Raw genomic sequence first — 6,417 nt, 5'->3', positions numbered from 1 at the left:
TTTTTTTTTTTTTTATTAGGATTTGGGTGAAGATTTACAGAGTAAATTCACTTTTCATACAGCAGTTCACATATACTTTGTCTCATGTCAACTCTTTTTAGTCTTTTGGAGAACTTTTTTGATGTACATAAAAGTTTAATTTTTAGAAGGTACAATCATCTAGTATGAAACAGAAGCACTTAAGGTAAGTCCAGAAAATGAATTGCATGTAAAATGTCGATAAGATAGAGTATTGGATGGAGCACCTGAACAATGAATCCCTCTTACATTGTTTTGTATGCAATCTTCAGGTCAGTGTTTGGCATATGAACAGAGTTATAAGCCTTCAAAAATGGCCTTTTTCTGTACTTTCAATATCCAGGTTAAAATGGTCCATCCTTAGTACTTTGAGTGTTCACTGACTCATAGTTAATATCTTAAATACAGTCAGCATTTTCCATTGTGAAAGAAGATGTTTTATAAAGGACCACAAAATCTTTTTTAAAAAAATATCTTCTGCTGTTCATGCATTTTGGGTTATGCTTGATAGTCTATTTGTGCCATAAATTAGGGCCCCTAAGTTTGCTGCTACTGTTTCCTTTTAAGAACTTTATAGCTGTAGGTTTCACATTTAAGTCTTTGATCCATCTGGAGTTCATTTTTGTGTATAGTGTGAGGTACAGATCTTTCATTATTCTGCAAATGGATATCCAGTTTGGCCAGCACCATTTGTGAAAGAAACTCTCTTTTCCCCATTGAATGAATTTTGGCTCTTTGTCAAAGATCAGTTGACCATAGATCAATGGATCTATTTCTGGGTTCTCAGTTGTGTTCCATGGTCCATGTGTCTTTCATTGCACTGATACCAGGCTGTTTTGACTACTGTGGCTTCATTGAGATCTGGGGATGTGAGACTTCCTACTTTGCTCTTCCTCTTCAGTAGTGCTTTGTTTATCTCAGGTCTATTGCCTTTCCATAAAAAAAAATTAGTGATTTGTTTTTCCTTGTCTTTAAAGAATGTTGATGGAATCTGGATCAGGATTGCATTTAATGTATAGATTACTTTGGGTATTATTGACATATTTACAATGTTCAATCCTCCTATCCACGAGCATGCTGAGTTCTTCCATTTACATAGATCTCTTACAGTTATTGAAGTAGTGTTTTACAGTTTTTTGTATAGGTGTTTTGTGTTCCTGGTAAGATTTATTCCCAAGTTTCTTATCTTTTTGGTAGCTGTTTTAAATGGTATTGAGTTCCTTATTTCCTTTTCAGAGACCTCTTTGCTAGTGTAAAGGAATTCACATGATTTTTTTTAATGTTTATGTTGTGTCCTGCCACTATGCTAAAGCTTTTAATAAGTTCCACATGTTTTCTTGATGAATCTCTTGGGTTTCTAGATATATGATAATGTCATAAGCAAATAGGGATAGTTTGACTTCTTCCTTACTAATTTGGATGCGTTTAATTTCTCTTTCTTGCCTTATTGCCCAGGATAGGACTTCCAATGCAATGTTGAATAGAAGTGGAGACAAAGGGTATCCTTGTCTGGTTCCTTTTTGCAGGGGGAATGTTTTCAGTCTCTCTCTACCGAGAATAATGTTGGCTGTTGGTTTTGTACATGTGCCCTTGAGTACATTCAGGAATTTCCCTTATATTCCAATTTTTCTGAGAGCTTTTTTTTTAATCAGGAATGTGTGTTGGATTTTTATCACATGCCTTTCTGCATGCATTGATATAATCAGGTGATTGGACCTGTTGGGAAGACTTTTGTTTTCTTTATACTGAGGTGTAACCCATACTGCAGACAATAGTCTTTAATCTTCATCAGTAAGTGCTTCAAGTCATCCTCACTCCCAGCAAGCAAAATTGTGTCATCTCTGTATCACAGGTTGTTAATGAGTCTTCCTTCAATCCTGATTCCATGTTCTTCATATAATCCAGCTTCTCAGAATAGTTGCTGAGCGTACAAGTTGAATAAATATGGTGAAAGGATACAACGTTGATGCACTCTCTTCTTGATTTTGAACCATATAGTATCCACTTGTTCTGTTCAAATGACAGCCTCCTTTTTACAGGTTACTCATGAACACAATCAAGTGTTCTGGAATTCCTATTCTTGTCAATGTTATCCAGAATTTATTATAATCCACACAATTGAATGCCTTTGCATAGTCAATAAAACATAAGTAAATATTTTTCTGGTATTCTTTGCTTTCAACTAAGATCCATCTGACATCAGCAATGATGTTCAACATCCTCTTCTGAGTCCAGCTTGCATTTCTGGAAGCTTTCCGTCAATAAACGGCTGCAACCATTTTTTTAATTATCTTCAGTAAGATTTTACTTGCATGTGATATTAATGATATTATTTGGTAATTTCCACATTCTGTGGGATCACCTTTCTTTGGAATGAGTACAAATATCGATTTTGTATGTTGTGCTTTCATTCTTCTTTGATTCAAGAAATTTTTAATTTCATTTTTTATTTCTTCTATTAAGCAGTTGTTTTTGAGGATGGTGTTATTCGGTTTTCATTCATTATCTCTTTTCCTAGTGTTGATTTCTAATTTTATAGCATTATGAGTTGAGAAGAATGTTTTGCAATATTTCATTGTTTTTGAATTTATTGAGGCTTGCTTTGTAGCCTAACATATGGTCAATCCTGGAGAATGCTCCATATGTGGTGGAAGAGAATGTATATTTTTCTGTTGTTTGGTGAAGTGCTGTGTAAATGTCTCTAAAGTCAAGTTGGTTGATTCTATTGTTTAGTTGTTCTGTATGTTTGTTGAGTTTCTTTCCAGTTGTTCTATCTTTTATTGAAAGATGTATTAAAGTCCCCTATTATTACTGTGGTAGCATAGTGGCTAAGTCACTTGCCTGCTAACCAGACGGCTGGCGGTTCAAACCCACCAGCCACTCCTCGGAAGGAAGGTTGGGCAATCCTACTTCCGTAGTGATACTGCCTCGGAAACCCAAGGAGGGGTCGCTATGAGTCAGGGCCGACTCGACGGCACATAACAACAACAACAACAACATTATTACTGTGAACTCATCTATTTGACTTCTCACTTCTGTTAAAGTCTGCTTTATGTATTTTGGGGCTCTTTCATTGGGTGTGTAGACATTTATTATGGTTATGTCCTATTGTTCAATTGATCCTTTAATCACTATATAATGCCCTATCTAGTATCTTATGGTAATGTTTTTGATATGTTATTGGTAAAATCTATTGACTAGGATTTTACCAAGGAGTTTTGCATCTATATTCATGAGTGATATTGGTCTGTAGTTTTTCTTTCTAGTGGCATCTTTGACTGGTTTTGTATCAGGGTTATTCTTCCTTCAGAAAATGTATTTGGGAACATTCCATCCTTTCCTATGTTCTGGAATAGTTTGAATAGGATTGGTATCATCTCCTCTCTAAATGATTTGTAGAATCGTCCAGTGAGACAATTTGTGCTAGGACTTTTTTTGTTGGTGATTTTTTTTTTTTTTTTTAATGATCTGTTTGATTTCTCCTTTTGTTATGGGGTCTGTTCTAGTTTTCCACCTCTATCTGTCTTAGTTTAGGTAAGTATTGTGTTTCTAGACATATGCCGATTTTTCTAGGTTTTCAAATTTCTTGGAATACAGTTCTTCATAATATTCTGATATTATTCTTTTTATCTCTGTTTGTTCTGTTGTAACATCACTCAGTTCATTTCTTCTTTGTGTTATTTATATCTTCTTCTTCTTTTCTTTTCTTAAGTTTGTCAGTTGTTTTTTTAACTTTATTTATTTTTCCAAAGGATCAACTTCTAGTCTTGTTGAATTTTTCTATTGTCTTTCTACTTTCTGTTTCATTTACTGCTGCTCAAATCTTTACCATATCTTTTCTTCTGGTGACTGTAGGTGTTTTTTGTTTGTTTCTTTGTTTTTTGCTGCTCTTTTTCTAATTGTTGGAAATGTTGGGTTAAGGTTTTGATTTTGGCTCTTTCTTCTTTCTTGATGCATGCATCTGTTGCTATAAATTTTCCTCTGATCACTGCTTTTGCTGCGTCCCAAAGACTTTGGTTGTTGTTGTTGTTAGGTGCCATCAAATTGTCTCCAACTCATAGCGACACTATGCACAGCAGAACAAAACACTGCCTGGTCTTGTACCATCCTCACGATGCTTGCTATACTGGAGCCCATCGTTGCAGCCACTGTGTCTATCCATCTCATTGATAGCCTTCCCCTTCTTCGTTGACCCTCTACTTTACCAAGTGTGATATCCTTCTCAAGGGAATGGTTTCTTCTGACAACATGACCAAAGTAAGTGAGATGAAGTCTGGCCATTCTCACTTCCAAGGGGCTTTCTGGATGCATTTTTTCCAGGACAGATTTGTTAGTCCTTTTATCAGCCCATGGTACTCTTAGCATTCTTCTCCAACACCACAACTCAAAAGCATCCACTTTCCTTCCTTATTCATCGTCCAGCTCTCATATGCAAAAGAGGCGATTGAAGATACCATGGCTTGGGTAGGCACACCTTTGTCTTCAAGGGTACATCTTTGATCTTCATCACTTGAAAGAAGTCCTTTGCAGCAGATTTGCCCAATGCAATATGTCATCTGATGTCTTGACTGCTACCTCCATTGGTGTTGGTTGTAGAACCAAGTAATATGAAATCCTTGACGACTTCAATTTTTCCTCTATCCACTGTGAAGGTGTTGATTGGACAAGCTGACTGCAAAGTTGTTGTTGTTGTTGTTGTTTGCCGTCAAGTTGGCCCCTACTCATAGCGACCCCTCCTTGGGTTTCCGAGGCAGTATCACTATGGAACTAGGGTTGCCCACCTTCCTTCCGAGCAGTGACTGGTGGGTTTGAACCGCCAGCCTTCTGGTGAGCAGTCAAGTGCCTTAGGCACTATGCTACCAGAGCTCCTAGATTCTTCTACTAGTTGGTATTTAATCCACTTCCTTATCCCTCCTTTCAAAGCTCAGATTTCCAGGATCATCTTCTGTATCAGTTTTAATTGGTTTCTCATCGATTTGTTGTAGAGAATCTGTGTAGCTTCTCTGCCTATTCTGTCATCTTGCCAGAACTCCAAAGTTGTTGTTTTTGTTCTTTTTAGAATACTTTGCTTAACTAAACTTCCCTTTTCTTTTTTTTTTTTTAAATTAATTTCTGAGCAAATTATCTCTCACTTATGATACTCCACAGAGCTATTCTTTACCTTTCTAGAGACTTCCTGTAGAAGGCAGCTCATAATACTTTAAAGAGGTTTGCTTGCTTGAAGAAGTTTCTTTTTTCTCTTTTACATTTGTTAAATGGTACATTTCCTTAAAGTGCGACATCTAAAACATCTATTAAGACAAAGTTCATTGAGCTGAATTACACTATATATGGCTAATGGGTTAGTGCACCTATTCCAGAGAATTGTTTTTTTTTTTTAATTTTTATTGTGATTTGGGTGAAAGTTTACAGAGCAAATTCACTTCCCATACAGCATATCACATACACTTTGTCTCATGACATTGATTGCAATTTCCCACAATGCAACAGTCCCAACCCACTTCCTCCCCATAGTTACCTCTTCCCTGTATCCTTCCCTCCCATGCATGCCTGCCTCCAGCTGTCTCCCTGTGCATACACAGCCCTTCTATTCTCCCATGATTGATCTCTCCAAGGAGTGTAAGAATTAGCTTTTTAAGAACAACCATGATTGAATAATTTTAGGACAAATGTTTTGGGCAGAAAAGTCCTCAGTTTATAGGGTTACATTTCTTTTTATGTATTAATGTTGGTCTTTGTCCAAAATTGCACCTGATGGGCATTACTTACTATGATTGGTCCCTAAAGAGAAGGCAGGGAAGGGATTTAGGCTAGGAGCTAGAACTAAAAAGGTTTGGTGAGGTAGAAGCTACAGGGTTAGTATTCTGAGGGTAGCAATATTATAGTTATAAACAGTTATAGCTGAACAAATATAAACTATACCTTAAAAGGTAGGAGAAAACCTAAAAATAGGGAAAAGATCAATATCTATAAGTGGGTAGAACTAGAAAAGAATAAGTGTGTCTTGAAACACTGCCAGAAGTATCTATGGAGTTTCTAAGTAGAGGACTATAGTATTTATGACTTTTTTGTCTTAGGGTTGCTATGTGTCAGAGTGGACTTGACAACAGTGGATTATATATATATATATATATATATATATATTTGTTGTTATATACTTTGGGTTTGTTGAGGAGAGGTGATAAAGGAGAAGATTTAAAGGACCTCATGCAATTTATAAAGAGATTAGCTTTGACATAATTATACATAGGGTAACAAAGAGTAACAAAGAGAATTAACATGAATCAAGAGAGGAAATTAAAATATGCCCCAATATTTAGATTTTCCTTTTCTAATTTTATTTATTTATGAATTTTTATGTGTCTGTTGATGATAATTGCTTTATTAGAAACATTAGGA

This window comes from Orycteropus afer, unplaced genomic scaffold, assembly GCF_000298275.1.
Source record: "Orycteropus afer afer isolate SDZICR_OR568_19922 unplaced genomic scaffold, OryAfe1.0 scaffold00028, whole genome shotgun sequence".
Lineage (NCBI taxonomy): Eukaryota > Metazoa > Chordata > Mammalia > Tubulidentata > Orycteropodidae > Orycteropus > Orycteropus afer.
This window is presented reverse-complemented; position numbering follows the sequence as displayed.